The 16,837-nt window shown below is 45.0% G+C and overlaps 1 protein-coding gene and 1 pseudogene across 2 annotated transcripts in view; both read left to right on the forward strand.

The window, feature by feature from the left end:
* Positions 1–16,837, forward strand: part of ANO6 (anoctamin 6) — a 187,159-nt gene that overhangs the window by 71,837 nt on the left and 98,485 nt on the right. The gene's annotated exons all lie outside the window — the stretch shown is intronic.
* On the forward strand, positions 5,802–6,780 carry LOC103675574 (annotated as a pseudogene).

Raw genomic sequence — 16,837 nt, forward strand, 5'->3', positions numbered from 1 at the left:
TGTCTCGGTTTCATGCTCTGTAGGCTTATTCTTCGTACTGCTTTGTACCAGCAAATGGGAACCCTTTCTGCAGTATATCGTTACTTCCAGAACTCCTCCTTCATTCATGGGTAGCCTTGCTATCAGCGTCTGCTGTTAGTGACTCTGGAAACCAGTTTTTACTGAGCACTATACAGGTACATTGACCAGTCTGATTCCCATTTCATCCTGGAGCCTTCAGTCATACGACCTATACAGATGTATCTTGTAGGGTTAGGACTGTTTTGTTGGTTGTTCCTACCAAGAGGGGAACTAAATGCTCTCGCTAAATTAGACTCATTAAAGATTAGCCATGGTTCTCACCCTCGAGGAATTAAAAATCTTATTAGATGCTACTGTGATTTTATTAATGCCTAGTTTAAAGAAAATTAAGCACATAGGATGCCATGTGCAGAATGTCCTTACTAAATAGATTTTATATGAGTCTCATTTGAAGAGGGGGATGGGAAGAAGTGTTTCTCTGACTCATGTACCATATTACTGCACCAGATGTGAAGGAAAAGCATGCCAGGATCCACCTAGATTTACTTATTTTTGCCCCTTGCTGCAAATGGCTTGTCTGCCACTTTAGCAAGGCAAAAGTCTTTTTTTGGTTTTATTTTCAAAGTGTGATATACAGTTGCCACACCAGTAATTGGCAGAGCACAATTGTATTATTGATAAAGACAAAAAAAAAAAAAAAAAACGAACCCCAAAACACCTCATTATGTTCTTTTCCTCTTCTCACTCATTCTTTATGGATTGCTTACTCAATTCAGCCAAGAGTAAGGAAACCAGGCAGTGCTCTGGACTGAAAAGGGATGGCACAGGAAACTATATCCGCAATGCCGTTTTATTTCACAGTGTGGGACTCCTGTGGCGTACTAGCAGATTGCCTACTGTGAAAATCACTTGGATATAATAGAAAGACCTTGTATTCAATGACTTCCCTGTTACGTTCAATGAGATTTTCAGTGAAGGAAAATTGTGAATGCCCACCAATGTATCCTGTATCTTACTTAAAATAGCAGAGCAGTTTCGTGGTTTTTTTTTAACTTCTACAGTTAGAGCCCCAAAGCAGAATTGACACAGATATTTCCCATTTGAATATGACATTGATATGGACTCATGGAGCTGGCCCTTTCTGGTTTTATTTTCTAACTGCTGCTTGTTGATGCTCTTGGAGCACTATTTCTAATCTAAGAAGAGCTTTGTGCAATAACGTGCTGATGTGCTTGGCAAACACCTATGGAGTTCGCACTGATTCCCTGGGTGAAAATAAAAGTATTTTCCTCAAGAACAGATTTTAGCGTATTAGGCTGTTTGAGATTGGCATGCCTCAGCGAGGTCTTTGCAGCAGATCGTCTACACTGGTAATTACACCGGTAATGTTGTTCTACCTTCAGTGTTCTCTTCTTCACTACCTCATTTTCCTTTTCAAGGGGTGAAGACCGGCAAGTCTTAGAATGACAAGGACTAGAACTTAAGGATCATAGAATATACTTATGTTTTCGGAGGTTTAACAATGGGTCTGAGAACACCCAAGCTGAAAGGGGATTTTTAGGCTAAATCCCCATATTTTTCTTTTTCACTGTCATGCCTCGGGACTATCGAGAGTCATTTCTTGAGACCACATGAGTGGAGTTAAAAGTTGTGAAGCATGGTTTCCTTCGATGTGTGGTTGATACAAGATTTCTGTATCCAGCTGTTATCTTTCTCTAATTGCGTGTTCATAGCGTGTTTAGGGAGTCTGTGATGTTGTTGTGCTTTTTAGATGGTTGCACACCCGATGCTCGTTGCACGCCCGGGTGGCAGGGGCCGCGTTGGCAGCTGCTTGTGTTGTCTCCCCAGGTCACTGTGGCCCCTGCACTTCCAGCTCCCTCGTCCACAGATATTCCCCCAACAGCTGCCTCCCTGGTAAACAAACAAGGTGTATAAGGTGCCTTGAGAACCAGTACCCGAGGGACTCAGGCACGACTTGTAAGGGAAGCCTTTTCTCATGGGCAGAGGGCGACAGCATCCGTGAAAACGGGCGGCTCCGGGGCGTAGGCAGGTGGATTGGGCAGATGCCAGGACACAACCAGGTACGTGGATCCCACCCAAACATTTAAATCCGAAACCGGGCCTCCAGTACGAACCTAGGCGCAGAGGGAGCCTGGCACCAAGCAAAACTGAAAACAGAAAGAAGATGGAGGAGAGCAAAAGGAGCCGAAATATCAGCGCTCTGATTTTCTCCGTCTGGCATTTGGAGGTGCCGAAGTAAGGCGAGGCGGAGCGCACGTGTGCTCAGGCCTTACTCCCGAACAGCCCAGATTTTACAAGGATCAAGAGCCGAGCGTTTTCATACAACGGAGTGTGTTTATATAGTTTGGCCGACAGGGAGAACAAAATGCTTCTCGTAATTAGTTTGTTTCCTTCAGGATTTCTGTTTTCCTTTCCTTTGAAACAAGGCCTCCGCGCAGTGCTGGCTGAGTGGCCTCGCTCCCCAGCGCGGTAAGAGCACTCGAGTTTCCCTGCGCAGCTCGGTGTCTGTGATGTGACCAGTCAGGCGAAGCCGGTACTGCTGTGGCGTCTACGTAAATTGCGGACGAAGAAATGCGGCTGCAAAGCCCCGGTGTGGCTTGTTCTCGGCAGGGCCCCCACACTGCCGTGCCCAGCTATCTGAAACGTTCAGGGGCGAACCGAGCTGGACATACCGTGCCTGTGTTCTTGCTTGTGAGGAGCAAGGGACGAGCTGCAACGGGACACAGCCCCACCTGGAGGTGTGGATGGGGCTCGCGGTGAAAGGCGCCTGGCGAAATGCTGACTTTACGGAGAGTCACTGGGTGATCTCGTGGTGGTAGGAAACCAGCTCGATCCCGGTTCGGTTTTTTTATTTAAGCGCAGTGAAAATCTGTTTATGATCTGCTTTATTAACTTAATATTCTATCCTGGATAGTGCCCCACACTGTTGTTTCTCCAGGTGTAGTGAGATATAATTGACATGCAGCACTGTGTTGGTTTAAGGTGTACAGCTCCATGCTATTTTTTTTCTGACATTATTGTTATTGTCTCTAGCTTCTCTTCTCTTGTGTCGATGAACTATAATTAATCACACTGTAATCTTCAAAGCATTTCATCCAAGGGGGATCTAGTCGAGGAAACGGTGACATAGCCAGATGCTCTGGAACCCTGTGATTGGTGGCCGTCATTTAGAGACATGGGTTCCGAAAATAGGCTAGGTTCATAAGGACAAGTATCAGACTCTGGAGAAGGGATTTGGCCAAAGGGAGGCTGAGGACTGAGTATGAGAGACCCAGATAACTTTGTAGAGTTCAGACTTTGAAGCAGAGGCTGCAGAGTGAGGCCGTCTGGTTAGAACTGAGGATGGGGAGCCATCAACATGGTGATGGAGCCGATAAAGGTGTTTCTGCAATGTGGTAGCTTGCAGATGCAGGAAAACCCAGCTTCCCCTGGTGCCCTCACTCTCAGGTCTGTTTAAGAGCAAAGGTGATCTGAGGCGTTAGTCCAGGGACTCATCAGTCCTGGCTGGCCCAGAGGAGCCCAGGTTCATTCCAAAACCCAAAGAGTGGGGAAAAAGTAGGGGAAAGGTTGAGTAATGGGTCAGGGCTCTTTCTAGAAACCCTGACTCTTTTGGTATTGACCCAGGAATCTGGGTGCACAAGGGGTGAGGAATGGGGTGTGGGGTGGAACTCCAGTGGAGCACTGGTGAATCTGCTTGTAGCTAGCTGGATGGAAACCAGGCTGCGGTCAACACAAAAACACGTGGAAGGAAAGGAAAGGCTAAGGAATTACATTTTATGATCCGAGTCTTGCTAATAATATCCTCCTTTGCATCCTTTCCAGAACTTGAGGTTTATGTCTAATTGTCCTGGCTTTTAGAGGCAGGAAGATTCTAACCACCTCTTGTTTCATGCCAACTGATGCTGTTTTCCTTGGTTTAGCTTCTGCCAAATTTGCAGTAAATAAAAAGAGTTTAGGCTCACAAAAGAGTATTAGGATTATAATAGGCTAAACCAGGGAAGATGATGAGAAACTACAGGATCAGAAAGACTAAGCTTGAGACATAGACTCAGGAAGATGAGGATCAAAGTGGAGCAGAAATGTGACCCCTTCGTTCGACATTTGTGGTTATGCGGAAAGAAAGAGGTCTGAAGAGTCTTTATCCTGTTTGGGATTTTGTGTACCTGGCTCCCTTCCTGAGGGGAGATACTACTTTACAGAAAATACTGTTGATTTCCTGAAATTCAAGTTTGACTGTCTTTAACTAGGTGAAAATATTATGTGATCCCTAAGGGTTAAAATATTAATCTACTATTTGAGGCACTATAGTGAACAATAGAAAAAATATCCCTGTACTTGTGGAGCTTACATTTTAGTGGGGGGAGCATAGAAGACAAAATAAATAAGATATATAACATGGCACAACATGGTAAGTCCTTTAGAGAAGAGGAAAGTAAGGATTATACGTATGTGTTGGGGGCGTGGGGCATGCTGTGGTTTTAAATAGAGAGGTCAGGGCATATCTCAGAAATAGGGTATACAGAAAGTGACAAGTGAAAAGACCTGAAAGCTGGGGTGCTACAGTAAACTGGGAATCTAGATGAAGGGTATTCTAGGCAGAAGGAATAGCTTAGACAAAGGTCTTAAGGTAGGAGTTTAAGATAGGTTTGAAGAAATGGAAGGAGACCAATGAAATGTGAATATAGTAGATAGTAGGGACTTCATAAGCCGTTGTAAACACTTCGGTTTTACTCTGAATGAGTTGGGAAGTAAGGGTAGGCCTTTGGAGGATAAACTGGGGGGTTTTGAGCAGAGGAATGACTTGGTTGCCCTGCCCTGTGTTTTAACAGGATCACTTTGGCTGTGTTGAGAATAGATTACAGAGGAATAAGAGCAGAAGCAAGGAGACCTCTTAGACTTTTCAGGAACCCATGTGAGAGGTGGTGGTGGCTTGGTCCTGAGGGTTAATTACAGTGTTAGCGAGACATACTCAAATTCTCAGTATGTTTTGAGGGTAGAATCAGTATGTTGTTGACAGATCAGACATGAGCTGTGTAAGAAAGAGCAGTCAAAGATGACTCCAAGGTTTTTGACCTGGGGGACTGTGGAAGGAGCAGTTTGAGGGGACAATATGCAGAGGAAAATAAAAATTCTGTCTTAAGCATGTGAAGTTTGAGACATCCACGTGGAGATGTCAGTATGCAGTAAAATAGATGGGTCTGGATTAAAGAGAGGGGTCCAGCTAGAGATGTGAGGGTTGTCAGCACACAGGTGGTGTTTGAATCTGGCACTGACTGAGAACAGCAAGGGGTGAGATAAAGAGACCCTGGCCTGAGCCCTGGGGAGTCCATTGTTCACTGGAGGAAGAATCCGCAGAGGAGCCTGAGGACGAGGGGCCGTGCAGTTGGAGGAAAGTGAGCAGAGTCCCGGGAGCCAAACGAAGAAAGTGTAAGGTCGAAGGGAATGACCAAATCTGTCGAGGAGGATGGGAAATTAGATTGAGCAGTGTGAAAGAGACCTGGACAAGGGAAGTCTCAGCTGAGTGGTGGGATACAAAACTAGAGGCGACTGAATACAGCATGGGAGAAGAGGAATGGGATACACGGCATTTAGATTACACTTTCAATCTTGTATTTTCTGAACATGAATGCAGAACAAGGGGTTATTATGTATTAGGATGAAGGGCGGTTTTTTAGTTAGTTAGTGTGAAGATGGCAGGAGTTGTCCCCACCCCTGGCAGGGTTAGGCTGTCCCACGGGCAGTGGGCGGAGCTTCCGCCTGCTTTGCAGCCTGGCCTGGATTATCCTTGTCTTCTGCAGTAAGAGCTGTGACAACATGCTAGTGTTGGCCAGTGTCATCCAGTGCACAGAGAGGGACGAGTTCTCCCACCGGGAGATGATAGCCAGCCTGCCCCTCTGCAGCCATCCCATCCCGTGCGAGGTGCTAATCATCGGGGCTGGGGACGGGGGTGTCCTGCAGGAGGTGGTGAAGCGTTCCTCCATGGAGTCGGCCTGTGGTCCAGTGTGAGATTGACAAGGACATCGTTCAGGTCTCTCAGAAGTTCTGCCAGGCATGGCTGTGGGCGGCTGCAGCCCCAAGCTGACCCTAAACATGAAACAGGGCCAGGATGCCTTCGATGTTATCATCACTGACTCCTCAGACCCCGTGGGCTCTGCCAAGACTCTCTTCAAGGAGTCCTATTACCAGCTTGTGAAGGTGGCCCTTAAGGATGATGGCAAGTGTCATCTGCCAGGGCGAGTGTCAGCAGCTGCACCCGGACCTCATCAAGGAGATGCAGCAGTTTTGCAAGTCGCTCTTCCCTGTGGTGACTTCCGCTTACTGCACCATCCCTACCTACCCCAGTGGCCAGATGGGCTTCATGCTGTGCGGCAAAAGTCTGAGCATCAACTTCCGGAAGCTCACGCAGCAGCTGACGTGGAAGCAGGTGGAATAGCAGCAGCTGAAATACTACAGCTCTGATGTGCACCAGAAGGCCCCGTCCTGTCTGAGCAGCCGCCCAGGTCCTGAAGGATGTGGGCCAAGCCCGGGTGCTGCCCAGGACCTTGAGCCGGGGAGCCTCTCGGACGCCTGGGCGTGACAAGCGCAGGACAAGATCCCCTGCCCCACCGGCATGTCCACCAAGCAAGTCTTACAGGCCCCAGAATACTGCCTGGCGTGCCCTGCTAGGTGGACTGTCTCTCAGTGTGGTGTTCAGCCCTCAAGCCCATACCAGCTGTGTACAGAAAAGGAAAAAAAAAAGATGTCAGGAAATTCTGTTTGTAAGGTGATGGATATTAATCCAGTAGGGAGAGAAAATATGATGCAGGGGTAAGAAGGAAGGATTTCTGGAATGACATCCTTGAGAAGGCAAGAAAGGGATGGAATCTGGTCCATAAGTGGAGAGGTTGGACACCCCTCATGGCTGTAGAGACCGTTCGTTCCTTCTTAGAAGTAGGAGGGAAACCAGTGTTTGGGACCCAGGTGGAATTAGTTCGGTAATCTTGCTAGTAGGAGCTTGTTGAAGTTTTTTCTTGATTGCTTCTTGTTTACCAGTGAAATGAGAAACAAGACGTTCGCTAATATTGAGGAAGGCAGAAGAGATGAAGAGACCTAAAGAGAGAGGAGAAGGTATGAGACAGTCATCTGAGAGTGAAAGCTCTGAAAACTGTAGTCTGATATCCTGGTAGCAATAAGAGCCCACTTGAGGTTCGTGGTCATGACAGGTGTGTGCTTTCCCCATTCAAGCCCAGCTTTGGGAACAGGTGTACAATAGGCAATGAGTTTGATTTAACCAATTTGGGGGTTTCTTCAAGTCAGTTCAGTGAAGGAAGACAAGGCTACGAGAGTTTCAGGGTGTTTGCAGTAGAGTAGAGGACCAGGGCCATGAGCAGGATGAGGCAATAGGATCAGGAGAATTAGACCTTAATGGGGTTTGGTAATTTGTGCAGTTGGCGTATTGGAGAGAGTGAATTGGAAGAATAGGAAGAGGTAGTTGGAGAGCCAGGATCTTTCTAACTAAGGGAGGAATTACAGTAACCAGTACAGACAAGGTCTGGGATACCAGCATTGACATGAGGGGCTGGGGCAGGGTGGAGTTGCCAGGACAGGGTGTTGGAAGGTATGGAGGTGGAAATCCCCAAGAATGATGTCAGAAGAAATGTCTTGGAGAGGTTGACAGTGAGGCAGGGCTTAAATCTCTAAGGAATGAGGGGTAGTGACTCAGGGATCAGTAGTTGACCAGAGAGGTGAGAGAGAAATCTGAAGAGTGGCAAGATAGAAGACGTGAGTAGTGGCGAGTCGTTTTGGGTGTTGCGTAGGGATTCAGTCATAGCAGGGTTTCTCAGCCTCAGCACCACTGGCATTTGGGGCTGGATTTATCTTTGTTGTGGGAGCCGCCCTGTGCATTGTGGGGGTGCTTTGCAGCAGCCTGGCCCCTACCTGTGAGCTGCAAAGGTCCCTCTCCCCAGCGGTGACAACCACATATGCCCAGACATTGTTAAATGTCTCCTGGGGACAAAATTGCCCTCATTTAAGAACCAGTGAGTTAAGTGAATACTGAAAAAGCATTAGGGTCACTGGTGGCCTTATATAGAGCTGTTTCTAGGGAGTGCTGGGGATGCCACTCTAATCTAGTTCGGAGTGGATTATGGAATAAGCAGGAGAAAAAATAGGAAATCCTGACCTGTCTTTCCAGGAGTTTGACTTTGAAGGGCTGGAGGGTGAGAGAGCAGTGAGTGGAAGAGACTGAGAACCAAGGATGCTGTCCTTCTGTCGGAGGGAGGCCTGGACAGATTTAAATATTGATGAGAAGGATCTATGTGAGGGGAACCATGGACTCTAGAGAAAAGAGTGGCTTCGATATGGGCTGTGGAATGGTTTGTAGATGGGGAGGAGTCCACATTCGATGGAAGGAGCAGTGTCTCCAAAGATACAGGAGCAGCAGGTCGATGCTACTGGTTTATGGCTTTGTTGGAGAGAAGCAGAGGAGTTCTCATCCAGCAGCTTCCATTTTCAGCTTCCGAGCGTGAAGAGAACAGGGTGCTGGGGCGGCGGTGGAGTGGGGAGGGGTTGGCACTTTGAAGCAGTCGTGGAGAGCGGGAGGAGCAAAAAACCAAGCTGGCTTGGAAAACCGAGGAAAAGTACTAGGCTGTCTGGGCAGTGGGGAGGGCCTGTGTGGGGCCAGGGAGTCTGAATTTACAACAGTACCCATCTTCCCTGCTGTGGTTTCTCCAGCATCGCTTAGACACTGAGAAAGCAGATCGCACGCAGGCTTCCGCCCGAGTTGGGGCTTTGCTAGATGGTCATGATGGAAAGTGCAGAATATTGGCAAGCGTGCTCCTGAAATGATGACCTTGGGAAATGTAACCTTACAAAAGGAGGGGAGGGAAGGAAACGCGAATTTACAGATTGGTTAGAAAAAGTCATGGGGCCTCTGAGGTCATTATGAAAGGAGGAGATATTAATTGTGGTCAGAAAGGGGGAATCCCTGGAAAGAGAATTTTTTCAAGTGATGACAAGGTCCAGGGTGGCACCATGGAAGTTCGTGCATGAAAGGGGGAACATCACTGCTGTCAAGTTACTAAGGGCCAGGGTGGCCCAGTCATGTCTGTGGATGCAGATGTCCTTCTGGATGAGGGAAAACTTGGAATGGAGAGAGCAATGTGAGCCAGGGGCCAGATTTTCCATGGACCAGGAGCAGCAGCTGGCAGGTAGGAAATAATAGGCTCTGGGAAACTCTCGGGGTTTACTCTATTTGCATGGACCAAAGAGGAGCTGCTTTTACTGGGGATTAATGGTCTGGAAGCGACCTACAGAATAAGATGAATGTCAACCTTACTTCCTTGCCCTGAGTGTGAAAGGTACGAAGGAATAATCAGAGCCAGCTGCGCATAGATCTGCACAGTTTTGTTTGCAGGCTTTGTTTCAAAGCGATTGGTCAAGTTTTATTTCAAAGTGGCTTCCAGGGTCCGTTTTAATCTTCATCTCCTCCCTCCCCCAGAAATCCAGACTTCATTTTGGTTATTTCTGGCTTAACTGGCCCCAAGGCAAATGAATTGGTGTTGGGGCTTTTGAGGGAGATTATGGTTTATTTTATGGGCAGTCCCGAGTCTTTCTGGCTAATCTCAGAAACCCACCCAAAGTCCCAAGGTCTGCCTCAAGATCCTAGGATCTTCAGGACCTAGAAGACTGGGAATAAGGCAGGACCCTTCTGCTCAAGCATTTCTTTACTTGGATTTGTACTCTTGTGTCTTCTACAAAGAAATAGGACGGCTTTGCTTTGTAGCTTTTGGCACTGAGTTCACCAAATGAGAAGAGAAAAGGAACTCACCCAAAAAAGGAAACCAAACAAAGGAACATGGGTTTGGCAAAAGAATTCTCTCTCAAAAGAAGAAATGAGACCAAAGATAGGCTAGTAAGGATGGCTGAATTGGCCCATTTGCTATGGTAGGAATTCACATGGCACTTCAACTTTGAAAGCATTTCATGCATCCAAGAGCAAAAGGTGAGGGAATGTGTACTTTGCCTGAATATGGAGGGAAGGGGACCTACTCATTTGCTTTATGTGGCTGATTCAGAAGCTACATTTGTGGATTTGTTAGGATTGGAGGGTAGGAGCAAAAATAGGCAGGCCAGCATGCAAAGTCTCAGTCAGAAATTTGAGTCACTTCTTTGGAATGCAGAATGTATTTTCCCAGAGAAACAGTCATAAATGGTGATTGCACTTCTAGGCCCAGCCAGGCCAGACCAGCTAAGGCCAGTTTAACTCAGAGGGTTAACAAAATTATCGTTCTGTACTAATGATCCTCTGGAACACTCCAATTTTATTTTTTCCATTATTACTAAAATTTTAGAATAAATGTAAAGTCCAGAGTGAGTGTGTTGAGTGGAAGCCTGTGGAAAAAAATGCTTAGCATGGTGAGTGAAAAAGAGAAGCATTGATTTTTGAGTTTGTTAGATTTCGAAGCAGTGATCTGTCTAAAACTTGAGGAAGATGATTTAATGGTATGAGAAAACAGACGGAAAAGAGCTTATCAGTTTCTATAGTCCTTTGTTCTTTTCTGCTAATGAAGGGCAACTTTATTTTTATTTTATTTTATGTTTTTTAGATTGAAAATATTCAAGCCCTGGGAGAGAGCTATAGAATAAGCCATGCCGCATGAGACTGTTGTAGAGAGGAATATCGTTATTCCAAAGGAGTTTAACCTTCTTAGCTAGAACGATTATGTATCAACCAGGGTATTAAAAGAACATGTGGATTTGCTCATGGGACCACAGTTGGGAATCTGGAGGTGACGTGGGGGCCAGGACAAGTACCAGAATCGTAGAGGGACAAATATAATAGTTTTCTGGAAGGGGTGGGGTTAGAGTAGAAGTTGGACCTAGACTGAATTCTGATAAATGGAGACATTGACGCTGGAGTATTCGTGTCCAGGAAGATTACAGAATGAGATTTTCAAGCAGACGGTTTGTGAGTGCTAAAAAAAGAAAAGGTCATCAGGAGCCAACACGAGTTCAATAAAAATAAGTCATGTCAAACTGAGTACATTACCCTTTTTTTTTTTTTTAAATGGGGGTGATTATAATGGTAGAAGAGAAGAAAGCCACGGACATTTTTGTGTTTTTTTAATCGAAGTATAGTTGACACATTTTTGTGCGTTTTGATTTTAGCAAATGGTGTGAAAAAGATTGCATTTAAATACAGAATGAAGAAATGTGGACCTAGTGAGAGTACACTTCTCTGGGCGATTGATCATACCAAGACTGTGGAACAATGGCTAGAAATCAATTCCTAGAGGAGACAGAAATCAATATGAATTAAAGTAAGCGCCTGCTTCCTAATTCACAAATATCTGCTGCCTAAGTACGGATTGTGAGAGCTGAGGCTAATGACTGATCATGTGGAAGACTAGGTATTTGCCTAATTAAACTTAGTATGAATCAAGCATGTAATCATAATGTCAAAAAGTTAATGCAAGTCTCGGTTGCATTCATACCTATACGCCCAGAACAAAGAAAGTACTAGGCTTCTCCCGTTCAGTATCAGTAAAGCCACCCACTGTCTGGGTGCTCCATTTGGGGGGGGGGGGCATGCTGATTCTAGAAAATCAACATAGTAATGGATCCTAACACCTAGGCAAGAGTATGACATCAAATTTAAATATTTGATGATAGTAATTGGTGGATAGAGTTGAAAAATACAATATTAAGACCCATGAATAGAAGGTATATATAGGCAGACATTTCATTTCAGTAGAAGGACCTTCTCATATTTGAAGTACCTTAATTCCTTGGAGGAGTTCAAATATAGACGGACTGGGAAACAATCTAGGCAGGCGAGGTGTGCTTGAACCAGGACGCGTCGGCGGGGATGAGAAGGAAGGGCATACATGTTTTATGTGTAGCAGGACTTTGTAGCGGAAGGCAGACAGGGAATGAGAGAAAGACAGGATGTTCCTGGGAATATACCACCCTAGTAAGTTGTATGTGGCTCACTGATGAGTCTGAGTTGCTTTTGTTGTATTTTTTCCCCTCCTGTAACCCGTCGTCATCATCAGCCAAATTTCCTCCTTGTAACTGTTCATTCTACAGCTTTTATTCCCCTGTTTTCAGAAAGCCTGGACTGAAATGCCATGTGAATTCTTGCCCCACAAAGTATCCCATTTGAAATTCAGTGAGCTATCCATTATCTGGGGAAATGTCAAAATTAATTTGACAAAAACAGGCATGAGGAAAGCAGGGAGCCCTGGGCATTCTGAACAAAGATGTGATATCAGTATTTACCATGGAACTCATTTGATTATAAGTCGCCTAGAAGCATGCCACAATAATGGCCAGAGAAGCCCACAGAAGCAAAAGAATTGAGTTAAAGTTGAGAGGCTGCTGGTAAATAACCTGACTGTGCCATGACCTAAAAAACAGCATTAATGGAAGAAGTTGTAATAAAAATTTAAAGAGAAACACAGAACTTGGCAGAAATGCATACACAGAATGAATTCACAGGATTCCTGGAAAATTGAAAAGGAGAGACCTGTGGGATTTCAACTGTAGCTGCCTCCCCCCCACCCAATATTTTGAATTTGTAATTAATTTGGAAGGCTTAAGGGCTTTGGAAAGATGATTTAAAATCCGTTTATTTCTGGAGTCCTACGGGTTAACCCTAGCTTTCCTTATTTTGGCAAGTAATAATAAAAAATGCATCTTTACTATAAGCCTCAAATGTATTCCTTAAGTCTGTCTCTGATAAAAACAAAACTAAACTAAAACAAAAACAAAAACAAACCCAAACCACTGTAAGATATGCTTTTACCCAGAAAACTCTAATGGCTCCTTCAAAAGGAAAATGCATTTACAGTTTCTTCTCCCAAGTCACTTTTTGAAATGTAGATTAATGTGACCTGACAGACTGTAATAACTACCAAAGAGCATTTCATTAATTATAATGAGCAAACCAATAATATAGATCTTTACAATGTTAGTATGAATTAGAATATATCAAGTCAAGACCATACTTGTGGCTGGACTAAAATTTGACTGCTAAGTCCAAATCCCTTAAAAGCACATAATGAAAATTTTGACAGACCATTCAGGGATACTAATGGTATCACCAGCATTTCATGGTTTCTCGGTAGTATTAAGTGTTTTTAAAAAGTAAATATACTGTTTGTGAAATAAGAAGAAGGCTGAAGAAGAGAGAGGTGAATGAGAGGACATACTTCTGAGACTTTGAAAAGTGGTTTTACTTTAAAAAAATTTTTTTTTCTTCTTTTGGAAAAGAAAGTCATTCTCAAAGTCCCCCCAGGAAGCTGAGCACAAGATGGAATTCCAGGGAATTAGAAGCCCTCTGTCCCTGTGCAGTTCTGCTCTCAGCCCCTGTGGGCAAGTTGCTTTTTCTTTTAGGACCTCAGTCTCCTCGTCTAAAAAAAGCAGAAAAATCAGATTTCCTCACTGGGGTGTGTTCCGTGACTGCACAGTGATTGGAAAGCATTTCAGCTATCTTAAAAGCATATTCATGAAATAATAATACGGTAAGAAGTCTTCTCTAACATTTATGGATGCTTATAGTTGGCAACACAGATTGCAAGTACGGGGATAGCCAGCCTCAAAGTGACCACAGCCCTGCATCGCTCAGCCCCGCCGTACCCCTGCCTTTCCCCTTCAAATGAACTCAGGCTGTGTTGGCATCAGGAATGGGTTCTGTTCTCCTTAGAAGAGCACAGAGGGGCATTTTTCACTTATGCTTCTGAGGAAAGTAGTTATAGGCGTTAGATATCTACCAAATTATCAGTGCGGTGAGAATTAATCCTACTCAGCAAAATTATAAAATACCAGCAGTACAGTCCATCAATAAATAAATATGTCAGGCACTTACCAACACTTGCTAATAGGATTTTCAATTGAACTAGAAATAAGAGCTGCTTAAATTATGCACTATTTTGAATAAACCACCATCAGCTTCACTAAATTTTGCTTTAAAATTTTCATTTATTCATTCATTTAATATTTATTAATCAGTGTGCTTCAAGGAATACCAAGCAGTATATCTCAGTGTTTCCCCTCAAGGCCAGGAGTGGGTGTACTATTGCCCTGTCCCCTGCACATTATCTTATTAATTGACAAATGTTAGTCCTGCAACTGATGCTGATTAGTTGTTTGAATGAAAGATGATGAGGCAGTGTGCAGTGTGTAATGAGTTCCAGAGGCACTTAAATGAAAGTCTAGAGGAGTTCGGTTAGGATGGCAGTTCTCGACTCTGGTTGTGCCTCAGAATTCCCTAGAGAGCTCTTTTAAAAAGTGATTACTTTTAAAAAGTCCAAGCTGACCTTCATGCGCTAATCTTGCCCTTGGTTAGAATCTGAATATGATTATGTGGAGTTTACAAAGGTGACTCTAATGTGCAGCCACGTTTAAGAACCGTTATCTTTGAAAATTGAGGTTTGTAATTCTGAGGGAGGTGATGGTATATGGCTCAGCCCTGAAGGGTACGTTTCACTTGGTACTGAAACCTGTACTGGAAGGTATTCCAGTCCAGAAAACAGAACAGTAGGAAATATACCTACGTACGCACACGGGCATATACATTCAGTTGTGCGTTTACATATGCGTATGTATGTATCTGTACCGATATAACACACAGATTTATTGAACAGATTTAGCTGAAGGAATTGGTTCATGCAGTGTGGGGTCTAATCCATAGAGCATGCTGGCAGCAAGGGCAGGCTGGAAACCCTGGGGCGGGGGTAGTTGCTGCAGTCCGTAAGGGAGAACTTCTTTTTCTCAGAAAAGCTTAAGGATTTTTTTTTTTTTAAAGACCAATCAACTGATTAGGTGAGTCTCACCCAGGTCATTGAGGATAATAACCTTTCCTTTTGTTGTTGTTGTTGTTGTTGTAGGAAATATTTTAATTTTATTTTTTTAATTTAAAATCAGTGAGTCAACATATAGTACATCATTAGTTTCTGATGTAGTGTTCAATGATTGGAACGATTTTCATCTTGGGTAAAACAATGATCTTTGTAGGAGCATTTAGCGAGAAAGTTGCCACACTTTTTGTTCCACATACACATACAGACAGAGATACATGTAGGTATACATGTATACATATAGAGAGAAAGAGAAAGCAAGAGGGAAAGACTTATTCTACAAATTAGCTTGCATGGTTGCAGATGTTGAGAAGTCCCATGATCTGCTGTCTGCAAGCTGGAAACCCAGGAAAATCCAGTGGCATAGTTTCAGTCTCACTCCAAAGGCCTGAGGACCAGGAGAACCAATGGCGTGAGTTCTGGACGAAATCTCAAGGCCAGAAATCTCAAGGCGGATGGTGTAAGTCCCAGTCTCAGGGCAGGAGAAGACCGGTGTCCCACCTGAACAGTTGGGCAGACTGAATATTTTATAATGCAGCTGCTACTTTAATTACCAGTTTGTGATGTAAATATTTAAGATAATTTAAGTCATTAAGAGTGTTTTTTAAACGGCTTGTATCATACATTTTATTTGTACTTTTTAAAAAGATTTTATTTGAGAGAAAGAGAGAGAGTGAGAGAGCACAAGCAGTGGGGAGAGGGAGAGGGAGAAGCAGACCCCCCACTGAGCCAGGAGCACGACACGGGACTCGATCCCAGGACCTGGGATCATGACCTGAGCGGAAGGCAGATGCTTAACCGACTGAGCCACCCAGGTGCCCTGTATCATACATTTTATAATAGAAACACATAGTTATTATAACCTTTCCTTTAAAGTTAACTGACCGTACATGTTAACCACATCTGCAAAGTACCTTCACAGCAGCACCTAGATTAGCGTTCAACGCATGACTGAGTACTGTCGCCTCGCCAAGCTGACCACAAACCTAACCGTCACAGTGGCCATAGTACAGGAGAGTATCCTAACCGCATGAACAAGGGACTGGAAGTGGAAGTGAGTAAGGTGTGTCCAGTTTGTATCGAGCGTAGAGTTGATCTAGGGTAGCAGGAGGAGATGAAGTTAGATAGTTTAAGGCCAAATGTAGCAGTATTAGACTAAGGGTTTGGACTTTTGAGCTGAAAAGACAAAGCAAAGCTATAGCAGCCCTGCCCAACAGCATTTTCTGTGATGGTGGAAAAGTGCCATCTCTGTGATGTCCGACACCATAGCCCCTTAGCCACGTCTGGCTGTGGAGACCCTTGAAGTGTGGTGTTGGTTCAAGACCTCTTCGGGACCTTCCTGGGTAAAATCTGAAACTGAACCCATGCATAATGGGAAGGAGAGATTGAAGAAAGAGTCCGGAGATGGTAGGTTTAATAAGCAAGGGAATTTAGCAGGCTTTTATCTTGGGCGGCCTCAAGGCAGTTAGATCTCCACCCCGCCCCCCCACCACCTGCCAGAATCTTAGAAGTTTATATAGAGGCCTTAACTGTGTTCAGTCCTATATATCGACGGGATGGTCTGAATTCCACATCACTATCCCAAGGCTATGTCCTTGGGGCAGCTTCTCGGAGCAGGGAAGGCGAGTGGGATGCACATTCCAAGGACAGAGGAGGGGGTGCGGCGCCTCTGATTGCTGGCGTCCAGCTCCAGGGTCCACCAGCGGTCACGTCCTCTCGATGACCTACCCTACCATGTGACTAGCGACACAGAGGAACCGAGTTTGTAATTGTTTAGTTTAAATTCGTGTGCATTCAGTAGCTCGCGGGCGAGGTACGGCGTTGGACGTGCTGCCGTAGCGCGTGCACAGGACGGCTGTCTGGCGGCAGCGGGCGCGGGCGCGGGAAGGAGAGCAGGCAGGCAAGCAGTCCAGTCAGTGGACCAGTGTGACGGCCCCGGGGGCGGGGGGGGGGGG

Source organism: Ursus maritimus, unplaced genomic scaffold (assembly GCF_017311325.1).
Source record: "Ursus maritimus isolate PB19 unplaced genomic scaffold, ASM1731132v1 scaffold_26, whole genome shotgun sequence".
In the NCBI taxonomy this organism is placed as follows: domain Eukaryota; kingdom Metazoa; phylum Chordata; class Mammalia; order Carnivora; family Ursidae; genus Ursus; species Ursus maritimus.